Consider the following 27,212-nt stretch of genomic DNA (forward strand, 5'->3'; position numbering starts at 1 on the left):
ATCTGAAAAGAAAATAGCCTGGGATTACTTGACCATACGCTGAATGGTCGGTCTCTGTAACACACACACGCCTCTACCGGTGCCTCGTGCTCCTATAACTTACCTCCAGCTGTGGTACAGATGTGCATTTCAGACTGTAGCATAAGAAGCAGCATAAGGTGAAGTACTGCAACCCAGTTTGTCGTAGGAAGAGTTTAGACCTGCTCATAATCATCATCATGTATTTTTCCTCATGGGATAGAGTCAAAAATGTTGTGTAAACTGTGTGACACTTTAAGTTACAAGTCTCAGAACAAGTTTAAAATAACTTGCTACCATAAGTTCATGACTACTTCTTCTTTAAAAGTAATCTAATAAATGCATTTGCTTCTCCTTCAGCACCATAACCCTTGATTAAAATGACAAACTGCAAATATAACCAGATCTGAAACTATAACTGAACACAGGCTGTCTCCAATACACCTACATTGCTGCCATTCCTTTTAAAACATTTGCTTTAGTGGGATTTGATTAAATCCCCATTCTCTACCTCAGAGCGCTACTGAACTTATTATCAAGAGAAATATGACAGTCAGATTTCATTACTACACACTTTTGGTTTAATTTAGAAAGCTTTGTGTTCCAGTTTGCAGAGATATTGAACCCTCCTGAGCTGAACTGACAGCTAATAACAATGACAAAAGTTACTAAGACATTAATCGACTTATAAAAACTTATTCAGTACAAAAATCATCTGCAGGCTTTTGTGCAATGGAGCACAGGGGTGCACCTAATGTTTTTCCACACCAGTTGTCATCACTGCATTTTATTTTATGATTGAATATTCTGGCCCATCTGCCTGGCTCTTGGTCTTCCTGTGGCACCTAATTTAAGAAAAAGCCCCGTCAAAAGCTCCAGTCAAACACCCTCCTTTTGTTTACCCTTCCCCTGAGAGATGGTGCATTGAACTTTCAGTCTGGGCTACTGTGAGGTCAGGTTGTTTCATAGAAACGTCAGACACTAAACCAGCGCCGTGTTTCTCACTGCAGCACCGGCTGCCGACAAACAAGTCTTTGTCTTTTAGAGCCTCACATGGTAGCACCACGACTCTGATCCCAAGTTATTGCAGTTTTTCCACGTGGCCCAAACTACATCACAGGCAGAATTCAAACTAGAGGGGAAAAATAAATTGACAAAATAAAGAAAAGCTCTGGAGGAAATGAGTAAGAGATCTCAGCAAGCCAAGAAAAACTACAGTTTGTTTCCTTTGTTATCACTAACGTAACACAGAAGTCCTAGTATTACTCACGCCATTATAAGCGCTTCCAATAAATGGGCTGAAACTGTAAACAGGATTGAAACAGAGGCATCCTTACACTCAGGAAGACCTTCACTCAGTCCTGTCAGGAAGTGCTTCCTGGCAAATTCTGGGGAAATGTCTTCCTCTTGCAAAGATACTGCAATTTTCCTGCAATCCCTTCACACACTGCAATAAAAGCTGAAAGTCCAGGAGCTGCTATATTACTTCTGTCACATCATAAAGGAGCCTTTAGCGTCAATTTTACTGAATTTAGAGAGGAATGAGCCTTTAAATCTGTTCCTGTGAGACAAATGTTTTAGATTAAGACATTATAATTAATTTCAGAAGAATGTAAACATCCCAGTATGTCATGTGGCTTCAACATGACACCTCCCTTCTTTCAAAATACACTACCACAAGAGAACTGCACCAAGAATGCAAGGAATGCAAATATCATGGAAAAAAAAAAAAGGAAGAAGAAGGAGAAGGTGCCTGAGATACAAAGGCCCCGGTAGAATTTTTGGACACGTGGCTTTAAGAAAAACAAAATCTAAATCTAGAAAACTTTGGGGAGTGTGCCATGTAAATCTTATTGCAAGGCAAGTTTACTGCCATGGGCCAATAATGGACTTTGTCCTGATTGACTGACACACACACACACACACACACACACACACACACAAATGCCTGCTGCCTGAGGAAACAAGCTTCCAGGAGATTACACTTATTTGTGTCTCTTAAACAATCACTAAGCAGTTGGAAAATTTGTTTTACTATGCCACTGTAACATCAGATATGGCTGTGCAAGCAAGTGTGCGTCAGCATGGGTTTTCTGAGACACGAATCATTGGCTGAATGAGTGAGGTGAGAATACAAATGTGGTTATTGACAGAGAGGGAAATAAAATCCTTTGTTATGTTTTAGGTTCTCTGCCTGCAGGCCAAGACGTCACCACAGGGAGAGTAGAGCACTGCCAGGGGGTCATGTGCCTCAGGAGTGGGGGTTTTCCTGAATAAAAAAAGTACACTGCAGACTTTTACCCACACAAAGGCTGCATAAGTCTCAGGCTGATGATGAAAAAAGCCGACACTGGACCCGAATCAGCTATAAAGTGCTGGCTCCTACTGCATTTTCTAAATGATGCTGGGCGCCAAACTGAGTCTGACTGGAGGTTCACGACAGTGATTCATAAGTTGGCCTGCACATTTATGGATACATTAATAAAATGTGATGCAATAAGGGTCCTCGCATACAAAGCTAGCACAATTAAAAGCACCAAAAGAAACTGCAATGCTTTGGAAAAAAAAAATCATTACCTAATGCACTGTCTCCAATAACTTTATCACTTCTATGGATGGCATTTATATGGATTATTAGTATCTACATGTGTTTTTTGTTAACATGGAATTTAAACATGTGTGGTGCATGGGCTGGTGATTTAATCCTAAATAAAATTTTAAAACTGCAGTGAAATATCACAGTAAGACCCGGGAAGATTTTCTATGGAAGTGTTCACCGATGGTGTAGAAACAGAGGAAAATACTAATTATAAAATCACAAAAAAATAAAAATAAATTCACCCCTCTTAAATACCTCAACACAACTATGGCTATTTAACTTTAGGCTGCCATATGGGCAGTATAATCTTAAATAGCCATTAATATAGGGAATATATTCAATATTCAAATGAATACGCAAAAGTTAAAAAAAAAAAAAAGCTCACCTCTGGGTTAATACGTTAGCTAACACGTCAACATCGTTTTTAGCTTCAAGTCCAATTTAACAGAAAACAAGATGACTTTAGCGTTTTTTTAACAACATAGAAGTCAAGTAAGCACTTTAGTAAAGAATGGAAAAAGTCAACAGTTAACAGTAACTCTGTTTTGAAAAATGTAAAAAAAGTTCATTTAAACTTCGGTGAACTTACAGTTTTCGACCAAAGAAAAAGTTTTAACGACGGGGTCCTGCAGTCTCCAGTTTGCTTACTCCAAACTCTTTGGCCGCCTTTCAACGGAGCTTCATGGTCGGCGTTCACCTTCTCATTGAATTTGTCAGTGAAATGAAGTTTTCGTCCAGCTAAAAAAGGCGATAGAGTGCGTCGTCAAGTTAAAGCCACACAGGAAGAAAGTGCAGGAAGTCCTGACTTCAGAATAAAAGCATAAAATCCGTTAGCAGAGGAAGAATCGCTTTTGCCCTTCACAATAAAACTCATGTCCTCTGAAATTAGACTAAAAAAGCAGCAGTGAGACAAAGCCACAAAGCAACGCTTTAAATTCAGTAATTTTTATCTGTGGCATTTGATAATTTCATTTTTCAATCTTCATGATAATAAAATGAGTAAAAAACATCTTCTGCCCTTAGTGTTACGAAAGTATCGTATTGTAGGCTAATATAATGTTGTATGTTATTCTTAACTTATTATTGTATATGAGGGACAGCAGATGCTGCGCAAAGTAAGAGAGAAAAGGTTGAGATGATTCTGACATACAGAGGAGGGATAGTGGATATAGAGGAGATGAATGCTCAGCGTGGTTTTCCTCTTCTCCTCTTATTTAGCAGCTCCACTGATATATCAATGGAGGACATAGAGGGTTAGTGTGACAGAGGAAGCTGAGACAGACAATCCACTATAGTGACCTCTAAATGATGATGATGATTTCATTTAGACTTTTACCTTTAATTGTCCTGTATTCAACTTTTTACAAAGAATTTCTCTTTGTAAAAGAAAAATCACTATTAAGGGTTTCTATTTATCATATGTCATTTATTGTTTTTTAATTTTTCCCTTTCATTTAGTTCTTTCCGTTTGTGCAATTTTTTAACATTTATTTTGCCATTTTGTTTTGTCGCATGGTATTTTACTGAACTGTTGTACTTACTCAACTGTGAGGATTTAAAAGAAAAAAATGTTTATCTATCTTAATATTTAAGATTTCTGTCTATTAAATAGTGTTTCTAGGTTTGAGTTTTTGGAGGGGTTTTTGACATTTATATTCAGATGTGTTTCTTGTTCACATATGATATAAATGCTGCAGTGAAGATTTACATAAATACTCACCAGCTTCTTTGTTATGTACATCTTGTACCTTCAGAGCTGCCTTAATTCTTCATGACATAGATTAAAGAAAGTGTTGGAAACATTCCTCAGAGATTTTGGTCCATATTGAGATAATAGCGTCATAGACTTCCTGCATCATGTACATCCCAGATGAAAATTTCCATTCCACCACATCCCAATGGTGTTCTGATGATGTGAAGGTCATTTGAGTGAACTCATTGTCCTGTTTAAGAAACCAGTCTGAGAGCAGCCATCAGAAGATGGGTGCACTATGTTCATAAAGGTGTCCAAAGTGTGCCAGTGAAATATTCCTTGCACGTTACACCACCAGATCCATGTTTTCATGCTGTTTATGGCAATTTATGATACTACCATCCAAATGTTGCAGCAGAAATCAAGACTCACCAGAACAGCCCATGTTTGAGGTTCTAATTGTGGTGATCCTGTGTGAACTGTAGCAGTTTCCTGTTCATAGCTGACAGGAGTGGCACCCAGTGTAGTCTTCTGCTGTCCATTCTGAGATATTTTTGGTACAGATAACAGATACTTTGGTGATAACGAGTGGCTATTTCAGTTACTGCTGCCTTCCTGTGAGCTTGAAGCAGTCTGCCCATTCTCCTCTGACCTCTGGTATCAACAAGTTTTTTTAGCCATAGAACTGATCGCTGGATATTTTCTCTTATTCAGACCATTTCCTGCACAAACTCCAGAAAAGACTGTGCAGGAAAATCCCAGTAGATCAGCAATTTCTGAAATATTCAACAATGCTGTGTTCAAAAATCATTCATTCACTCAGTCTACGTGTCTAAATGTACTGAGTTGCAATCGTGTGAATGGCTGATTAGATATTTGTACTTGAAAAGGTGTACCTAAATTGGCCAATGAATCTATATAATTTGTAAACTAGTGGTTCTCTGTCTTTTTTCTGATTTGCCTCACTTCAGAAGTTTGCCAAAAGAAGTTCATGCCCCCTATACCAAAATTTCTTTAATCAGCCATGAACTATGAAAAATACCAAAGCTAAATTTTAGTCAAATTTTAGTCAAATGCCCAACTTGCAGTGGCTTTATGCTCCGCAAATGGGACCTGCCTCACAGTTTCAGAACCATGTGTGTCAATATAAAACTGTTATTTTATTCAGAATTATTTTTTTTTGTGTTTCAATTATGTTTTTTGTGATTCATTTACTCTGTTTCATTACATAATACCATGTAACACAGCATAACACACTGACTATTTTGGACGTCACTATAACGCAGGAGCCAGCATGTGCAATAGTGAGCTGGGTGGGAGCAAACTGAGAACAAATCAAATCAGCATCACACTGAGTGCAAATTAAAAGCTTTAAAGGTCACATTAATTTTTATTCCATTTTAGAATAATCACCTGTTGCTTTTTTTTTTTTTTTTTTTAAATACAAACTGCAAGTCTCCCGGTAAACATTTTCAGACAGATCTACCAGTAGGTGGAGTCAGAGGTGTTCTCATGATGCTGGGAGCATGCTCAAGGACACCCTCGGTTTCAGACACAAAGAAGCCTTGATTTTATTTTATAAGACATCGAGTGTGTACTATAGACATGATGTAACACACTTGCCTTGGAGCACAAAAAGAACATTTGTTTCTGCCTGAAGTGAGGAGAAAATAGAGACGTGGTGCATTATGTGTTTAATGGCAGAATAGACTTGAACAGCACCTACTGATTTCTTGAGAAACAAGATGATAATGGTGCAGCGTAATGAACGTGCTAACATGAACTCTCAGACCCTCCTGTATAATATCATGACACATGTCTACACACATTCTGCAAGTGTTTACGCTCTAGTTTGAAGTGGCATTCTCCGTTCTAATATATGAAAAGCTGTGGGCTAGTATTACTGTGTAAGTGAAAACCTTCACAGTGAAAAGCATCAGAATATAGTTATAAGAAAGGCAAAGAGCGAGGATTGGGGGGGGGGGGGGGGGGGGGGGTTGTTGTTTCCATTACAAGTTGCCAAATCACCTTTAGCCTTGTAGATATATAAAATTAGGGCTGCACTTATCTAACCTTTTCCCCTGATATGTCTATCTGAAAGCATGGAATCTACCAGTGTTCTTTTTCCCCATTTTCAGATCTTTTTTAAGCTAAAATTGATTTATTTAGTGATAAGGGACACTTGGATTTTACACTGTCAGAGAATCTGTTCTTATTGGGCTGGTTGCATCTAGCCATACCTGTTTCCCTCCAGGCTGATGCTGGCATTAAAGGCTAGGGACTGAGCAACCAATCCATCTTTAGTACAGATTCTTTATTGATCCCTAGAAATGAAGCATCTGTGCTTTTGCAGCTTGAAGTAAATGTAAAATATGTAAAGTATTGTTTTGTTTACTGAGGTTTTTGTGTGTGTGTGTGTGTGTGTGTGTGTGTGTGTGTGTGTGTGTGTGTGTGTGAGAAGTGTGTGCTCTATATATGAGAAAGTTAAATAAGGTCGCTCAAAGAAAAGCTAAAGTTGGATTTAATCAGATGAAACCCATTCAGACCACATTTTTAATAGACACCCAGCTATACCTCTTAAATTACAACAACACATCTGTTTAATTTCCCAACCTTCAGCGCTGAAAAATGAAGCAGTTCTTCTAGTGGCCACTTGAGGCTGGATTCAAAAGCAAGTAAATCCCTATAGACTGACTTGTTAAAATGCAGCTAAACAGCGTTACAGGAGCAAGTTTACAGCCTGGTCCCAAAGGCGGGGGAAGAGGTTTTGGATAGTTAACTCTCATATAACAGCTTTATCAGAGTTAGGGATTGACAGGTGTCCTGACCATAATTAACCAGGGGCTGCTGGACTGAACCGCTCTGGGCTGTTGGTGCTTTTTTCACCATTTCTAATGCAGTTATCTGAGAAATAACATCAGCTGCTGTGTCGCACAGACCGTTCAATAAATTTGTGCTTCAGTTTCAGTCAATCAAGTTCCATTTTATCAATGCATTAAAACACAGTGGCTAAGTCCATTTTTATTTATGGTCTGTCCCCATTAAATCCTATGTTAAAATGCTCAGGTTTACTACTTGACAAAAGTCCCAAGCCGCCCCTCATTTCTTTATATTTTGCTTTTAAGCAGCAACTGTCTTTTAGTTTTAGGAGTTATCTTGATCATTAGAATTCTAGCATTTCTGAACCTCTTTTAATTTCTGTCTTTTTCAATTAGTTATTTTTGTGTTAACCACTTACCTGTGACTCACATAAGCATTAAAGGAAGAAAGGCACCAAACTCAAGAAATGAACCAATATTGTGCCTGCACGTTTGAAAGCCATTCAACCAATTTTAAATCTTTAGGGAATATCAGCCTATCAGAAAAACATTTACCACTGACATTTTTTAGCTGAATCTATGAAAAAAAATTACAAAGATAAAATTGTTTGATTGGTATAAAATAATATTTTTGCACCAATGAGCTGATTTCAAGAAAGCTGTTAACGCCTTGCTAACAGCTAGCTTGTACTTGTGGCTTTATTTTGTCATAAACTGCCTGTTTAAAAAGAATGCAGTCATGTTTTGCATGATAACAGACATCGCACATCTGTGACTACTAACTAACAACTTTTTACTTTCATATCTTGCTTGCATATTGAGTTTCTAGTTTTCAGCACATGTGATGATTGAAAATGAATCAAGCATAAGAGATGGTGTCTTAATAAAAAAAAAAAATCACCAAAATATGGAAATGCATGCAAATAACTGTCAGAAGATATATTGCACTGAGCATCAGTCTCCAGAGAAAGAAACTCTGAGCACCTCATAAAAAATCAGCTTTAAAAACAACAACAACAAACAAAACTAATTTTATTGTTTTTGTATGTGTGCAACACTTACTGTTGATGAAGTCTTAAAGAGCTGCTACAATTGATCTGAATTCTGATATAACTCATCATCTGAAGGGAAATTATTCTGCTGAAAGCTTTAAATCTGCAGCCAGTCGACATTCTGGCTTCATAAAGTGTTTTGCCTATCACAAACAATCTCTGGAGACAATGCCCTAAAGCATCAGCACGGTGATTTTAGTGGCTATGGAAACGTTGTTGCTTGGAAGTACCCATAACACCCTGTAACAATTTTTAATTTCCTTGCATGGTGAGGGAGCCAGAAGTGAGTGCAAAAAATGTCTAAATTGATGTCAAGTTGTTCTGGGTTAAACTGAAGGGTGAGGTTCCACTCTGAGGTCAAGTGTGCCTGTTGGTGCAAATTAATAGAGTCAGGACACTGAAATATCTGGCAGTGCAGCTAGAAATCGTAATTCATGTATGAATTATCTGCTAGTACTAAAAGCGCCAGATCGTTTTGCATTTGAAGAAGTTTCTGAATCACAGACTGAAGAAAAAGAAACAACTACTGTGCATTAATAGACAGTCAAAATACAGCAAAAAGGAAAAAAAAGTCACTTCTGGTTATTTTTCTGAAGATATATTGTTGAATAAATGTCAGCTTCACAGGTAAATGGACAATATGAGAAGGACATCAAGATGAGGTTCATGGAGAACATTTGGAGAGAGCAAATTTTTATTTGACCCTTTGCTGCTGTTATTGTTAGAGTCTAATAACTGCAAAAGCTCAATAAAGGCTCAGGCCTGAGAAGGACGCATGAGGACATGTAATGTTAATACAGATTTCACAGTCTGCATAAAGATTTTTATTCCTCTTTGTTGTCAGACATGGCAGCAGTTCTCTCTCCTCTTATTTGATGGCTTTCATATTATTTATACTGAACCGCATAAGCTGTCTGTTCTCCTTGGAGAAGAATGAAAGAAATGACAAGCACAACCAAGTCATGCAACGTAGCAGACAACAAGCAGTCTAAATTCACTTTATGGCCCAAACAATCCCACGCTTGGAACGCCAGTGATTCATTCTTAGTAGTTCACGGCTGTTTGCTAAGAATCTTTTAACCCCCAGTTAACAGTTTCAGCTCTTATGCAACGCTGTGTTGGCTGGAGAAACATACACACTCAAATTGGCAAAACAAGCCAGTTTATGGAACAGTAAGATGTTTTTGCAAAATAAGATGAAGAAAACAGAAAAACCTTCTGTTACAATTTGAAGGGTGTTAAGGTGAGTCAGACTTCCTGTTTTACTTCGGTAGCTTGTTGTCTTTGGTGTCTTATTCCTGGTTTTACTTTCCCTGGCTTATTGTCCTTGATTATTTGTAGCTGTGTCTTGTTACCCTTATATTTCCACTCTTCCTGATTACCTTTAATACCACAAGTATTATAAGTATTCAGTCACACATTCAAACCATTGGATGCAGCCGTTCCAATCACCTCCATGGCCACTGGTGTGTAAAATCAAGCACTTGTGGCCATGGAGGTTTAGATATGTGAATTCTACCCTGGTACCATGATAAGATGTAGGAAAGTTTCCTTACTACCAAATATTCCACAGTCAACTGTTAGTGGTATTATAACAAAAAGGAAGTGACTGGGAACAACAGCAACTCAAATCCAGCTTCTCCATCTGGCAATCCATGGGTGAGTCTGGGTTTGGCGGTTGCCAGGACAACAGTACTTGTCTGACTGCATTGTCCCAAGTATCCGGTCTTTAAGTGATGACGTGATGAATCCTGCTTCCGGGCCCAAAGTACTCTGCATTTAATAAGGCTGTTGTGTTTTTAACATGTTTTAATGCTTTGTGTCTTGTTCTACTTAATCTCAACAAGCCCCTAAAAACAGTCAGTGATCACTGTTGGCCTCTCTTGGTTTTTATTACCACTAATCATTTTAAAGCTCAGTTTTTAAACCCTTACGATGTAACTACAGCCCAGCCTATGCAGCAGTATATTAATGACTAACCTCGTATTGTGGATGGATTATCTCAGTTGTTCTGCTGACTGAAGTTTGGTCCGTTTACAGCATCCTGCCATGCGATTGCATTTGCCCCTAACCATTGGGGGCATCGTTAGCGTTCATCCTCCAGCTTCACTGTTTATATTATGCTAACATAGCTGTGTCGCTAGCCATCACGTAGCACATCATTATATACCAGCTAGCCCAACTTCAGTAACCCTACAAACGTCACTGCTGTTTAGTTTCCTGTCTTCGTTTATGTTGGAAGTTATAGCAGAGCTGTACGTCTTAATTTGTTTCAGCAATCCCTCAGTCAGAACATGGTATATTATATTTAGATGGAAACTAGCAAGCTAACTCCCTGCTAAGTTCTAACTCTGTTAAATTTCATAAATTCTGTTTTCACGGATGTCTGGATGTTAAACTTAATTAATTACACCTGGTAGAGCAGCAACGCTGATCATTTTATTACAGATGAAAGAATTTAGACAGTTTTTTAACTCTCAGTGATGCTGCAGTGTTTGTTTGACTTAGCGACCTGCGGTGGAGTTTGGGCCCAGACACGGCTAATGACATCAGACTTAAAGACCAGATAGAGTTTGGTGGAGGAAGGATTATGGTGAGGCCTTGTTTTTGGGGCCCTTATTTCCACTGAAAGGAACTCTTAATGCTTCAGGATGCCAAGACATTTTAGACAACTTCATGCTCCCAATTTTGTGGGAACAGTTTGGGAATGGCCCCTTCCTGGTCCAACATGACTGCGCATCAATGCACAAAGTAAAGTCCATAAACATGGTGTAACAACCCTTATTGTGTTATAGCACCACTGTGGGGGGGCTACTATTGTAGTAGTTGGGGGAGTCTCCTAGTAGGTGTGTGAGTATAGCAGCAGCCATTACATGATGCTCGTGTTCTGTTCTCAGGAGAAACCTTACCGTTGTAACAGGCTGGCGCCGGCGACTACTGATCCCCGCACATGTATGTATGGACAGAGTAGAGCCGTGGAGACCTGGCTTGTATGGTCTTATGTTGCTGACAATGAATAAAGGTCTGTTGTTTGATTTAACTGTTTGGCTTCGAGTTATCCGGCTAACCTCCACATCACATGCCTGCTGGACTTGCTAGTTGCTCCTTGCTCGCCAGACTGCTGTTACAATGGACACAAGTGAGTTTGGAGTGGAAGAACTTGAGCGGCCTGCACAGAGCTCTGACCTCATCAGAAAGAACATCTTTGGGATGAATTAATGCAGAGACTGCAAGCCAGGCCTTCTCCTCCAACATCAGTATTTGACTTACAAATGCCCTCCTGGAATAACAGTGCATCCACTGGTTTCAGAAAGCTCACAGTGAAAGACTAAAGGAAGTCAGTGTGCATGGCCGTTTAGGGAAACAGTTTTTAGACTTTAATTAGAAAACGTTTCTTATTAATGACATTTGTGACTCTTAACTGCACTTTTGTCCTTGTGAGGAGCTTTTTATGGAGTCTATGTTGCACTGGGAGCAGTTAAAAGTATATATATATATATATATATTAATGATTAGTGGATTCAATTTGCTAGCTAACATTACTCAGTCCTATTACAGTACTGCTCACTGTTTGAGCTACAGGTGAGTAATAGAGAGGTATAAATGTGACATCTGTTGGATTTTCCTGGAAACTACTTCTCAAATTAAAAAACCCCTCAAAAGAACAACAACAACAAAAAGAAAAGCAAAGATAAATGACTGTTAGAGGCCACAAAGATAGCTTTTTTTAAGTTAATAAAGCGTGTATTGCAATAACAATCATGTGTTACAAGCTGAAACGCTGAAATTTTGCTTTGCGTATGGAAACGAAATGTGACTAATGGATTAGTCAGCCTTAGAGAGCCTGGTAAGGGAGTTTTGTTATACTGAAAAAGAACTAAGCAAACTCATTTCAATCAATTCTTTTGGGTTTTTATGATCAGTATTTTGTCAGGTCCTATGTGTGTGGGCCACACACACTATTTCACACTTACACTATTTCATTCATTAACTAAACAAAACACTCTCAGGCCTCACAAGCCAGTAAACACCAGAAATATTTTTATCGTGTATATTTAAAGGGTATTCAGTATGTTTATTAGACCTCTAGAATGCACAGTGGTGATCAGAAGGAGAGAAGACAACTCCAAAGGGCCTTTTATACTGGTTTAACATGCAAAAATGTGGTAATTAGTATTAAACACAAAGTACTCAGGCACATGGAATGTTATGATTATTGCAGGCATTTGCATTGGAAATTTAGTATCCCATTATGAGTCAGAAATTTTACAGTAAGGCTGATAGATCTTACCTCCTGCACTTGCATGATTTGCTGATAGATATTGATGTTTCACGGGTTAAAAAGAGGATAATGACAGGATTTCCATTCTGCTCAGAATCTCTGCCCAAAAGAGCTTTATTCATTCTGAACAGAAGCAGAAAAATAAAGCGACCGTGCAGGAGGTAAAGCACAGCTGGAGAGTCAAGATTCAAACCCTCTGAAAGATCAGTTTTGAAAGGATCAGTTATCCCTTCATTATACTCTGAGGGACGAGACACTGAGGCAGGTTTTATTTCATCATTTGACTCCTGTTCTTTTATTTCTTATATAACACACCTGACAGGGTAATAATTAATGGGATGAGAGCTCAGATGGCAGGGTCCCTGAGGGTCCTGAGAACCTCCCCTCAGTGCCAGGTTCAACTCTAAGGTTTAATGTATTCCTGCTTGGTAAAGTGACATTCATTTTGACATATGAAGGCCATTATTTTTCTCACCTAGTTGCAGATTGTCAAACTAATCATTATCATTCTTCAAACTTATATATTCTACAATTAAGCCATTTGACTGATGAGAGCTTCTCTCTTTGTGCATTCACCATTCACCTAGCATTAATTACATGTAGTCTATATGAAGCTACCCAAAGAGCACGCAGAATTTAAACTGCTTATCTCATGTGACATCTGATTTGCATATCTTGACAAGACATTAGCAAGCATCACTGCTGGCTGGAGGCACTGAACACTGCATTTCTATCCTAGGTAGTGAAGAAGAATCATTTGGCCCTGCATGTCACACCGTCCCTTCTGCCTTCTAAATGCAAGCTGTACTAACAAAGAAAAGAACACAACAGGAATAGCTTTGTCCATCAGCCATGTAGACTCTTCTGACATCCTATAATTATTCCCTGCTCGTCAAGTGGCTAATAATAAAGGAGAGTCTGCCCTGTGGACAGCAAATTGAAATGCTGCACTCAGATGTAAAGAGGAGCCACAGCAACATGAAGAGGCCCAGGAGACATGGACCGCAAATGAGCGGCAAGGTAAGAGTGACTTTCTGTTTCAGGTGAGAAAACAAAGTGAAGGATTAAATGAGACCAGTGAAACAGAAGAAACCACAGCTTACATTCATAGACTGTATACATACATGATATTGCCAGAAGTATTTGCTTGTCTGCCTTCCCACGCATGAACTTAAGTGACATCCCATTCTTAATTCATATGGTTTAACATGACATGAGCCCACCCTGTGCAGTGTGTTTATGGGAATTTTTGACCATTCTTCCTGAAGCACATTCAGGTCAGACCCTGATGTTGGACGAGAAGCCCTGGCTCACAGTCTCCACTCTAATTCATCCCAAAGCTGTTCTGTCTGTTGAAGTCAGGACTCTGTGCAGGCTGGTCAAGTTCTTCCACACCAAACTCAGTCATTCATGTCTTTATGGAACTTGCTATGTGCACTGGTGCAGAGTCATGTTGAAACCGGAAGGGGCTATTGATTGATGAGAAGGGGTGGGTGTGACTGTGAAATCACTTGCTCTTTGGCTAGAGACTGGTGATTGATAAGTTGTAAGCCACTGAGCGAACCAAAAATACCATGAATAAGCCTCATTTTTGAAACACGGTATGACCAAGACTTATAAAATAAATTAAAGTTTTTATTTAGTAAGACCCAAAATGAGTGACTGAGTGCATAAACGCATAAAAGAAAGTGTTTAGTTGTTTGCAGTCATTTTGAAACCACAGTTATCTCCAGCTGATGGTCTTCAGAGGGAATGCAGGTTTAAGGCACTTCAGCATTTTTCTGAGCAGAAGCTATGTCCACCTTTTTTACTGTCTATATCACATCACCCCTGGCTTGTGACTTTGGCTTCAAAGAAGTACATTCAGTAAGGAGAGATCACTTGGAAGAATTTAAACTTGGTTTATTGAGTTAGAGAAGTTATGTATTTGGCGATTAGACTCTGATGAGCCATGATGGCAGAACAGAATCTGTATGAGAACAGAAACCTAGAAACCAGGAACAGTGAATATAATACAAAACAGAAAACCATAACAAAATCAATGATTAATAATAACACAAAACATTGGGTCACCGACCCAGGACCATGATCAGAGCTACTATAATTTTTTTTCTTAAATTTTTATTATTTTGAGTTTTTGTTTGCAATTCAGTTCAGGAGAAATTACTAGGAAATGGTCTCCAGAAAAAAAAGTAGATCAAACTATAAGATAATAATAGTTATAATAATAGTTTATATAATTTCTCTGTTCCTTGCACACGTAACATAGCAGTGTATATGTTTTTAAAGATAAAAGATAGGCCTTTTATAACATTTTATAACAAATTAAGAAATTTTTATTGTATCTTGTACCAGATTCATGTGGGAATAGTTAGTATTTCATACAATAATCACTTTTCAACATTGAACCGTATATGCTTGACTGTGATTACTCTCCAAGTGGGCATATCCAGGTCACAGCATGAAGCCAGCACTCGTTTATGTGTTTACAGAGGACATTTACCATCCGCCAGTCCCCATCACGGAAACTAAACACCTCACTTATTGCTGACAACGCTTCGCATGTACTCCATTTCCGCTGGCTTTCCCGTGTCTGAAAAAGTTTAATATTTGTCACAGTGCCAGGATTCACTGCAAAGCTTTGAGTCACCTTTTCTCAGCTCTTCCATTCTCCTTTGGTACTGAGCGGCCAGTATTGTAGCATCTTTTTAGGGAAGACATCACAAATCACACATGCAATGGATGCAGCATACATAAAAAGGCACAATAGAAATAAAACTCCACATTTGTTGGTGTAAACAGCCCTGTGTAGGGGTGTGGACGTGGTCCCCATCCAGTCTTTGTAATTCAAAGGTACAAATTTTCGATGTTTTGATGTTACATTGTACTCTGTGAGATGTAGCACACTGTGATGAATTCCTGTCATCCTGCAGTTCTGTTTTATTTGACATGGTGGTAGACATAAAACAACCAGATTTTGTTTAAGACACCAAATGTTTTGCCTCAAAATAATTCAAAAACTTCTACTTTTTGCCTCTTCTTTTTATTTTTATTTTACTACAAATATGAATTGCTGATTCTTTTCATAGCAGAATGTCCAGATGTAAACTGAGCTATTTGTAAAGTGGATCCAAAGTCAATACGAACTGGGTTTAACTGCTGGAATGATTCAAACATCATCCTCCCCATCAGCTGCTGGCTTTTTTCACAAACACAGAAGGATAAAATTCTCCACCTATGTATGGACTACAGGGGATTGAATAACATCACAGTAAAAAAGAAATATATTCTGCTACCAATCAGCGCTGCTTTTGAACTCCTACAGGATGCAACCATTCTTTCCAAACTGGACCAGTGTAATACCCAAAGCTTGGTCATGACTGGGAGGGAGATGAGTGGATGACGGTCTTCATCAGGCCCCTTGGGCACTGACTAATACACCCGCTGTGTTTCAGGCTTTGGTAAATGATGTGCTGGCTGAACAGATTTGTCTTCACCTCACTAGGTGACATCACGATTTTCTCTTGTAACCTTGAAGAGTATCGATACCGCTCTCACCAGGTACTACAACAACTTCTGGAAAAAACAACGTTTTAAACATTTAAATTTCATGTGCCTTTTGTGAGCTTCTATATTATTGAATTAAAAATCTTCTCCTCATAATCATCTTATCTTAAAGACTTCATAGTACTCTATCACCCCATTAGAGCACTTCGCTCTCAGACTGCAGGCTTACTTGTGCTTCCAGAGTATTTAAAAGTAGAATGGGAGGCAGAGCCTTCAGCTTTCAGGTTCCTCTTCTGTTGAACTAGCTCCCAGTTTGGATTTAGGGGGACAGACACCCTCTCTGCTTTTAAGATTAGGCTTAAACCTTTCCTAGTTGATAAAGCATATAGTTAGGTCTGGATCAGGTGACCCTAAGCCAACTTGTAGTTATTCTGCAATAGGCAGACTTCCCATGATGCACTGAGTATGGCTTCGTCACTCCCCTCTCCTCCAAAGTGTGTCTTTTGTCCGCCCCCCCCCAGTTGGTTGTGGCATATGGCTGCCCCTCCCTGAGATTGGTTCTGGTTTCGGTTTTTCTCCCTACTGTCACCAAGTGAATGCTCGCAGGGGGTCATCTGATGGTTGGTGATGGGTTTCCTCTATATCATTGCAGCATCTTTAACTTCCAATAGAAAGTGCCTTGGGGTGATTGTTGTTGTGATTTGGTGCTACATAATTAAAACTGAACTGAAGTGATTTAACAGAGGGCAGGTGAGGGAGACCCATGCCCAGTAAATACAGATGCAGAATACAGACATTTTACCTGCAATTCCACCTGTGAAAGTAAGCACAGCCAGCATGTGCCTGTCTGTTATACCACTCTATTGGGCATGTGTCACACCACCTTGCAGTAGATGGACTTGAACCTACAAAAAGAAAGAGACTTAAAAGCCACAGTTTGAATATCAAATTTAATTATATTCTGAAAAGCTGTAAATTCTTACCTGTTACGAATTCAAAAGTGTTAATTAAAGTCTTCGAAGCTTTTAAGGCTTTTGCACTATAATTGTGACATTCATAGCTAATAATGTTGTTAGAACATGAAGTACTAAACATTAATAGAAGTCAAATTTAAAAAAAAAAAAATCAGTTTTTTTAAATTTGAAAGAACACGATGACCATGTTTATATGTATACCTGCTGCACTCACTGTCTAATTGGATACTTTCCTGAGACAAAAGCGTCTGCTTAGTTTATGTTCTGCCAGGTAGAGCGCAGAGAAACCTAGCAACAGGCTGCAGCAGAGCGAGCTTGTCTCTGCTCACAGATTATTAAGGTACAGATGAGAAACCACACACTCACAAACACTTTACCATGTGAACAAACACGCATCACTTGCTACTCTCAGCTGGTTAGACAGAACACAAAGTGCCTTGGGAAGCACATTATAGTACACCACACTGATCTGAACACATATCACCCAGTTGATCCTGTTGATTCCAGCACAAAAACCCAGATGCTCATTTTAGCAAACGCGGAGGCTTTTAAATTGATCCAAATTTCTCTGACAGTGTGTGGGTTAAAGAAACCTGGAAGATAATTGCATTTAATCAAAAAGCACACAGACAAATGATTCATCCGGTAAACTGTGTCCTTTTGTGCTTGAACTAAATATGCAACATGGAAAGCGTCTTTGTTTGCTTTTTCTCTGAAGCTTTTATCGCTCTGTCCCTTGTTTAAAAAAAGAAAAACGTTACTTGGAGTTTGATAAAGGATGTTGTTTGGCTGTTTTTTCCTTTTGCAAGCATGTCCCTCTGAGATCTGAGATTTTCCAGCGGGTCAACAGTAATTGCTTTTATATATATATGAAAAAAATAGGCACATAAAAAAAGATGTTTTCTGATGTTCTGTGCTGTCAAATGCTGCCATATTTACTGAAATAAGGACAAAATATTGTTGCAAAGGTGCACTCACCATCTGGTAACATCACTTCAACCCACATTACCATTTGTTGTGTCCATAATCTATTTTGATAGATTACACAGTATTTTAAAATGGAGAGGATATGACCTCCAGATCCCCAAAATGATAATAATGATGTCATCTTTATATTTAGCATAGATTAAATTTAATTTTAAAGGGACTCTTAGGTAAAATGTTCTATAATGCAATGTTTTTTAACTGAAGGGAGACACCAAAGGGGATATTATACAATAGTTTCACAGTGCACTGCTTCATGTGTGACTCATGATAAGTTACAAATAAGTCCATGCTTAAAATGCATGGTGTCTCTTTAAAATGTGCATATGCGTGCGTTATGTGTTGTAAAGGCAGCCATGGATGACGTTGTTGTTTTGGATTTAATGCAAGAACAGACGTGAATTACTACCACTCAACTGGAGCATTAAACAGTAAACTGAGGGCGAAACAAAGTTGTTTTTTAAGCTTTTATTTGACCAGGATAAGATCATTTGGCCAAGGTAAAAAGCACTACAATCAATGGGAGTTTAACGGCCCAGTAATGCACGTGCTAATACACACATGGAAAACAAAATAAATATACCGATGTACAAATGATAAAGAGTAAATTTAGGAGTAATCAAAACTTGTGAACTTCAGTGCTAAAGATAATGAGCTTAATTTTTTGTGTCAGGATGCTGCCTGAAATAACTGGCATAAGCTGAAATAAGCAGATTTATGCTACTAAAAAACCAATGCCATCAATAGGTCAAAATTTCAGACTCAAAACTTACTCATTAATTTGAGTCAATAAGTTGAATTTTGACATAGTAACTTTTTTTTCTGAATGAAGCTTCTGTAAACTCCGTGTAGTTCCAGTTGCAGCTGATTCCAGGATGAGGGAGCTTTCCAAATTCTTTCCAAGCTGAACTCAGACTTCTAAAACAAAGGGGATGCCTACTGGAGGAGATGGAAAGGAATGTCTGGGTGTCTCTGCTTAAACAGCTGGTCCTGGACAATTGGTGGATGACGAAAGGATGGACGGACAAAACATTCAGATGTTCATGAACAAAGTTGAATATAACTGAAAATTGGAGAAGTGATTTTAGCGCTTTGTTGGTTTTCAAACTGCCAGCTGAACTCTATACGATGTTGGATTCATGAAAACAGTGACAACACTTTGCCAATATCAAATACCAAGTATTTATCCTTACAGTGGATAGGATTTTTATTTCAAGTTAATGATGATGACCATATCTAATACACTGAAACGTACCATCACACAAATATAAGAGCCAGCCTCAGAAGAACCACATTTCACACTTCCATACTTCACCTGCCATTCCTCTTTCTCTGTTTGTCATCTATCTTATGAAGCCTTCCACAAACTGCACCCCTGGCTGATCAATTTTCTCCTCATTTCTCATTTCACCATTCCCAAATATGCTATCAATCATCCTTTATCATTTTGAGGTTTTTGGGTTGTGGTCCCTGATGTGAAATGACTCTCAGATGCCTGAGTTGTGATTAAAACTAAATATTTTTCTTTTTAGGAAGTACATTAAATTGCATTGTGCTGATATAGTTACTTAATTGCAACATTTTGGACCGTTTGTCAGATGATATCCCTTCATTGCACACAGAAAATACTTCAGTCATTTCAACATCCAATCAGAGGGCTGATGAGATTAACCTGACTTATGAACGCTTTGCATTTATGTGTGCAAAGATAATCTTAAGCGACAGTCAAATAAGTTCAAAAGTCAGAAACTTATTCCTAAGTTTATACATGTGCAATGGTATTGTGGATTACATGCTTAAGACTTTAAGATAAAATGGCAATTCAGCTACGCATAATATCAATAACTAATATCAGCCACTAATAAAAATGGGAGTTGCTGTTCTTGGGGAAAAAAATGCATGTCCCTGGCTTTTTCTAACAGAACATTTGAATCAAAAACAGAATATTACATCACAGCCTCCTGAGCTCCAGTGTCTGTTATGTAAACATCTTGAAAGCCTCTCCTCAGGTAACAAGTCATGGTCTCCACCTCTAGGTGGCATGAGTTGTAATATTGTATGAGGACCTAAAAGCAGACTCCAAGGCAACGTAAGCGAGCCTTTTATTTTGGCTCATTCAAAGTCCAAGAAGAACACAAGAGTCCAAAAGATAAAGGAAAATTAAACTGAAAGCAGCAAAGGAGGGACATCGGATACTGCAGGGAGAAAAATGATGACTGGATGAATGTGTATCTGATGCATTTGACCTCTACCAACCCAGGTGCTTGGAGAGAAATCTACTGGCAAATCTATTAAGATATTTTTATACCCCTCAATAAAGTATGTAGCAGTGGCAGAACACCATCAATGTGGAGCCTCTCAGTCATTTGGCCAGTCATTACTCAGGAGCTGTAAGAAGGGCAATACAGACTATTTGAGAAAAAGCTGTACTTTTCTTTCTCTGCAATTTATGTGCAACATTGTAAAAGATAAATATTTAAGGATACTATTTCCAGCCAATAAGAAGGCAACAGTGAATAAAATCAAAGACATGGTTACAAATACCCTTACAAAATGATGAACTGTATGTTCAGCTGTTCCTGTTTTTCCTCATCTTTGCTCAATATGTGTACTGTTAAATACAGCAGTAATAAAAACAAACAGACACTGCAACAAAGACAGGACTTATACACAAGGGGTAATCATATAAGTGAAGCAACTGGAGCAAACTAGACACAGGTGTAGACAATCAAAACAAAGAAACAGGGAGGAAGTGCATAGGGCACAGGCGAGAACTCCCTACCAAAATAAAACAGTAACTAATTTAAAGGGTAGAGACAAAGTGTCATATATTGGCTGTGCAAGAAGTCGATTATGGACACAAATACAGGACTATCATGGGCTAAAAACCATGTATCTAATTGTATACTGTTGATTTCTCTCATGTCTTGATTCAGTACTCAGTCCTATAGTTGTGGATACATCATTCACACAGCTTCTTCCAGCTTCTCTGATGTGTGTCTTGCCTTCTGTAGTAATGTCGTATTGGTTTTCATGTGAAGGCTTGTCTTAATCTCACTCTGACCACTTTTTCTTGACTCGATGTCTAATAAAACTGTTTTTCCAAACAAGTAGGATGTTTCTAAATCTCACCTTAAAGGACTACACGAAGCAAATCTCTCTGAGTAAACCAAAGGGTACATGCAGTACATACATTAAGCACCCTTTTCCCACATGCTGTGCTATTTCTGCTTGATTGCATTCAGTGTTCTCATACCAGTATAGTACCACCCACACCTTACTGTGTAAATAATAGAGTTGGACCAGCATCAGGAATCCAAACATTGGATGTTGTCATGGATGGTGAAGGAAGGGTGTGGGATTTGGTAAAGTGTGAACATTAATCACAAACAAGGCGTCAATCAACTGTTATTAATCATCCCGATTATGAAACTAATGCTCATTTTAGAAAATAGAAATCAAAAAATATACAACACTGTAAAGGGCATGAAGGATAAATATTAGGGATCAGTGTCTTCACCATGCCTTCGCAGGTCGAGATATCTCAGATTTACACAAGTACAAAGAGGACGAAATTCTCAAAATGAGAATCAGATGTGTGAAGGATGTGATTACAGATGAGTGGGCGATGTGGAGAGTAGACTCTTGGTGTGCTTTAAGTCTTATCCAATTCAATCAATTAGCTGCAGTCTAATATACTAAGTGGGTGAAGTGATATCCCCACTCCACTCCCTGAACGGGCGACAAAATGGATCAACCCGGCACCCTCTCTCCTCCGCTGACTGATGAGATGTGGCGTGTTTCTGTCATAAATGTAATTATGTTTATATTGTGCCTCCACTCCGCCGACTGTCCGACTGCAGAAGATCACATTACTGCCTCAACTTGAAATTGCCCTTCTTCAAACAAGAGACACTACATTTTTCTCTGCATGAGTTTGCACTTTACCACATGTGTGGTGAAGTGCAATTACATTTTTTTCTTCTTCTTCTTCTTCTTTTTCAAATCAAGCACCATATAATTATGCTTTAGCAACGCTTGATAGATATTACGGTGTTAGACAACAATCTTTAAGCATTTAGAGATTCATTATTGATGGCTGAAGAAGGAAGTATGAGGATACGATCATTTACAGCAATTATCATCATTATTTTACCCTCAAAGGGGGGGCTAGTACTGCTTGTCCCCATTTTCTGCATAAGCATGCTGTTACAGTGGTGGATGCCTATATTAAACACATATTAAACAATTAGGACAGGTCTAAATGCTAAGTCTTATTCAACAGTTTTTCTACACTTGGCTTTGTGTTATGTTACAGAGCCACACCCACTCACCTGTTTGCAATATCTGTTTGCAATGGGGAGCCTCTCAGAAAAAGGTAGCTTTAACATAGGAGGTAGACTGGGGATAAAACAACTTGATACAGAGAGTGGGTGAATCGAGTTGCTTCACCAAGGACCACTATTGTATAAATAAGGATTGGTTTGAATCGTAAGTAAGTAGAGCAATCTTAAACCCCAAAACAAAACACAACAACAGCAACAGCAACAACTAGTGGATGTCCTGTGATTCCATGGAAATTTTTTCACATTTGACAACCAATTTCAAGTAGTGGCAGTGACCGACTAATGCCAGCTTATTGAATTATGGTTGGGTTCATATATAAAAGCTAGGTTGCCGAGGTCCGATGTCACGTTTCAGTCTGTCACAATCCTGCACCAAGTTTATTTGTGGAGGAACCTCTGAATTTCTGTTTCAGATCTATGAGGTTCTGGTTTGAAAGTAGTTCTGCTTAATGTTAAGTTGAATGCCAGTAGTAGCCAACTATTCCATTCAGTTGGAAATTGATAGAGATTGACCCAGTCAAAGTTTTGCTATCTTTACATGCCAAAATCACCTTGAAGGTGGCATCTACCTATGATTAGTCGCTGATCTGGTTCTTATCTTCAAAGTAACCATTTCAAAATCAATGATAGTGCACATTCATTGCGCACTTTTGCAGTAATTTTGATCCAAGCATTGTTTTCTGTAGTGTATATGTAACATTAAATAACATATGAAATTATGTTTAATGTAAACCCCCAGATAAACTCCAACTACCAGCCATACATTACCTACTGCTTTGTTTTGAGAGTCAAGATGAGTGGACCCAAAGGCAGATACACAGAGAGGCAGAGTTCCACAATGTTTATTAAGGCTAATTAAGCTCAAAGAGTAACAAAAACTAAGTAAGGCGTGAACACTACAAACATTAGGAAATAAAAAAAATGTACTGTGGGAATAAACAGGTAACAAACATGCAGACAGCACAGCATAATACAACAAAGAACAGAAGCAAACTGAAGGTTTATATACACAGGTGGTAATTAAGGAAATTGAAACAGGAGGGGGACTAAACACAGCTGAAACAAATCAAGGATGAAACAGGAAGTAACATAACAAATGAACACCAATCAAAGAGAAAATTAACAAGATTCAAGGGGACTGAGGGGAGGCGGGATGAAGTGAAAACTCAAGGAAATATATATAAATGACAACTAGCCACATGTAGAAACTAAAGTGGAAAATCAATGAACACATTACCTAGCAAACACATTACCTAGAAAGCTAATAATTTATAGGTGTAACAAAAAAGCATTTTAAAACCCATTTAAAATGTCATTAGATCTTTGAATAGCTGTTATAAGTTGTAATTTCATTTTGCCATGAGGTTACTTTCTCTTCCTGTTTGAAGATAATTACTACTTCATTATTCATTGGTGGTCATTTTAGGCTGAAGTGATAAATTAGGCTATAATTAGCTGTGTTTTTCCAGATTGAAATAGCCCACTACATCAAAAACAGGAGGTCGGAGGTGTGGTCAAGACCTATTTCACTCAACTCCCAAGTCTGTGTTTTAGTCTTTTTGAAAATTCCGACATTTGTTTGGATATTTCTATCACAAATAGTTTGTTACATAAAACAACAAATGCAACCTCGGCCTTAATCACTGAGGCGATCATTTCGTGTATGTTTGGCTAAATTCTGACCAATACCATAGGTGTTGTAGCAATTCTTGTATTTGCTAACTTAATACTTTAACCACAACAGATTTTATGTGACACTCTACATTGTTTCCCCTATAAGAATATATTTATTTATTTTTGTATTTTTATTCTGGTCTTAATGTTAAACACTTTGGTCAGCACTCGCTGTTTTAAAATGCTTTATAAGTAAAGTTGGCTTGGATTGGATTGTATATGGATGCAGTGCATGAGAAATGTTTTTTTAACCTGGTAGATGGTAAAGGATGGTGCCTGGTGCTCGGTGAATGGAACTAAGTGGATGCATAGAAGACAAAGAAAAAAGGGAAAAGAAAGAGATAAAGCATTAGTGAGTAACTGCATTACTCCCTGGGCTATTTATTGATTTATTTTGAAAAGTTCAGTTGAAATTCAGTCCCCAAATTCAGTCAGTGAGTGCTCCACAAATGTAAGGCCATAATGAACAACCTTGGGCTCTATGGGTAAAAGACACTCAAGAGAATTTTGAAATATAATTAGTGTCCTTGCCCCCACAGCCAGGTCAGAGTGACATTTGAAAAACTCAGGCAAAAACTGGTCCTTCAGCAGGCAACTTGTTCAAAAATAGTTTATTACAGGAGCAAAATACAGAGTATATTGTTTGAGTTCGGTGCCTAGTTTCTTAGGTAATCACTCTCTGTGCAAACATGTTACATAACAAAATTAGGAAGTGATGTGTAAATATCCCCCTGGAGCTTACAGGTGGATGTAAGGGTGTTAGACAGGTTGCAACAACAAGTATGACAGACATGTCAGAGTGAGAGAGAGAAATTCTGCAGCTTAATTAGAGGAGGGTGTGTTCGGTACATGATGTGAAACGAGTGGGTGTGTATGAAGCTGTGCATGTTGAGTTAACTAGATGAACTAGCTCACAGGCTTTGCTCCATTACTTAAACAACAAAGCAGAGGCTTATACCAGCACACCAGTAAAAATCAATGCACTGCTCAAGCAGCTTTTCCGGACATTGTCAGCTGCAGCTCTACCAAAATGAAGCAAATCATTGCTTTGTCCATTTAATTCATAGTAGCGCAGCAGGTGGTCTTTTCATTCAGTATTTCAGAGTAACAAAAAAATGTGCTGGGTTGTATTTTAATGAGAGAGCAGCCTTATTTGGACCATCAGTGTGTGGGAAGTGATTGATGGCAAAAGACACAACTTGTCACCTCTTAAGCTGATATTGCAAAACGAATCAGTGCTTCTTTACACAGATGCAAGAGCTGGCAGCATTAGCATTTGTTTGTGGTGATGGTTTCACTCCCAGAATATGTTTACCTTCTTTTATCATAAAAAAAACCGAACAGAAGCACAAAAAAGGACAACAAATAGCTCCATCAATATCCTAGGAAACCCCCAAGTTTTTCTTTGTTTGGTTTTCATTTCCTGAGAAAATTACTTCTCCCTTTTTTACTCACTATGTTAGTCAATTGTTCACTGAATAGCAGAAATATAAAGACAAATAGTTATCCTATCGGATCGGCTTTTAAATATAGCAGTGGAGCACGGTGGTGCAGTGTTTGATCTCCCTATGGTAGTATGGATTATCTCTGGTTATACTGGCTTTCTTCCCCAGTCCAAAGACACACATTGAGGTTAGGTTAACTGGTGATTCTAAATTGGGCATAGGTATGATAGGTCCATATTGTACCCCTCCAGTTGGCCCATGTGACTCCTTTAGGCTAAGTCTGGCTGGGTCCCATAGGCTAAGGCCAGTCGTGAGTCAGGCTCCAGTAACCCTGATTTGTGTGGAGTTTCCTCCAACTGGGACAGCCCAGAATACACTAGATAGATTATGTGCTGTGGTAGGGTTGGGAAGACTTGGCATCACACATGCCTGTAACAAGGAACAGGATAAGTGGCAGAAAATGGATGGATGGATTCTACAAGGTTTAATAATACAAACAACTGTACATAGCATTAAAACATCCTATTTTAAATAACTAATCCCTTGATGTCATTGTTATAAAAATCTCTGCCATTACATATCCTCCAGTTGAAATGCAAATGTACACACTGTGCTTCATTTGATGTTTTTTTCCATGTCTCATAGGTGGGAAGACAGAACAAAACGACCCACAAGGGTTCAGTTTGAATACAAAATGTTCGTAGTTGTTAAAAAAAAATCCCCAGATTAAAACAGCTGGGCAAGCGTGGGCGTTCTCCTGGGCCCCTGCTGTAGTAATCCTGTTATAAAGCTCCTGCAGGGTAAGCTCTCTCAGAATGTCTGAGGGATAAACCTATGTGTACAGTAAACACCACCTCTGCCTTTCATTGTGATATCATTACATAACTTCACTTGGGGATAAATGGCTAATATTAGCTTTGACAGTATGACATATGTTCCTTCTTAAACAGAATCGCCAGCAATGCATAAAATCACTAAAAACTAAAAACAAAAACACGGAAGCAGATTCTTAGACTGGCCTGTACACCAGATCTTCACTGCTTTAATTAAAAAAAAGAAAAAGAATCAACATTTAAAATTCACTATATCCATCCATCCAATTCTTCTGCATCTCCAATTCAGTGTTGCAGGGAGCTGGAGCCTATCACAGCTGCCATAGAGAGACAGACAACCATTTGCACTCACTTTCACACATATGGGAAATTTTTAGAGTACGTAATTTACGTAATTAGGAACCCACGCAAACACGGGGAGGTGTTTAGACCATGAAAAGGTGCATTTTAACCCAAACCAACTTGGATACACTAACCCTAACCCAGGACCTTCTTGCAGTGTGCAACAGTGCTAACCAGCATGCCACACCAAAAATCATTATATTTCTGTTCTTTACAACATAAGAAGAGGAGATGCTGCAGGAATCTTCTTATTTTACCTTCTACAATATGAAATAACCTGAGACCAATTTTTTATGTTTTTTTCACATCTGAACATAAACAAGACACAGCTAGCATCAAAATGCAATTGCTACAACTTTCTACTTTGGAAATTATATTTCTTTTAAATCAAATGACTCTGAAGTTTGAAGTTTTTGTTGATTTTTTAGTATAGTCCGTATTAAAGATGGACGTAGCCACTGCGACATTGCCCATTGTTTTAGACTCAGCACTTTTGAACTAGAATTTACCTTGTATGGATGAGAGCATGGAGTGCTAACTTCTAAACCATTAAAGCCCCAAGAAGGCTCCAGTGACCCAAGTACAGTGAACAGATCCATTTAATGAGTCAAAGTAATGGACGAGCCTTTGTAGACTTGGTCGGC

The 27,212-nt window shown here is 38.5% G+C and overlaps 1 protein-coding gene across 2 annotated transcripts in view; it reads right to left on the bottom strand.

Moving 5' to 3' along the window:
- Positions 1–3,413, bottom strand: part of LOC100695320 (liprin-beta-1) — a 28,744-nt gene extending 25,331 nt beyond the window's left edge. For both annotated transcript variants that reach the window (XR_002056906.2, XM_005456623.3), the window contains exon 1: positions 3,207–3,413. The gene's annotated coding sequence lies outside the window, so the exon portion shown is untranslated. The remainder of the gene's footprint in view (positions 1–3,206) is intronic.
- Between the last annotated feature and the right edge of the window lie 23,799 nt (positions 3,414–27,212).

This window comes from Oreochromis niloticus, linkage group LG17 (genome assembly GCF_001858045.2).
Source record: "Oreochromis niloticus isolate F11D_XX linkage group LG17, O_niloticus_UMD_NMBU, whole genome shotgun sequence".
Classification (NCBI taxonomy): domain Eukaryota; kingdom Metazoa; phylum Chordata; class Actinopteri; order Cichliformes; family Cichlidae; genus Oreochromis; species Oreochromis niloticus.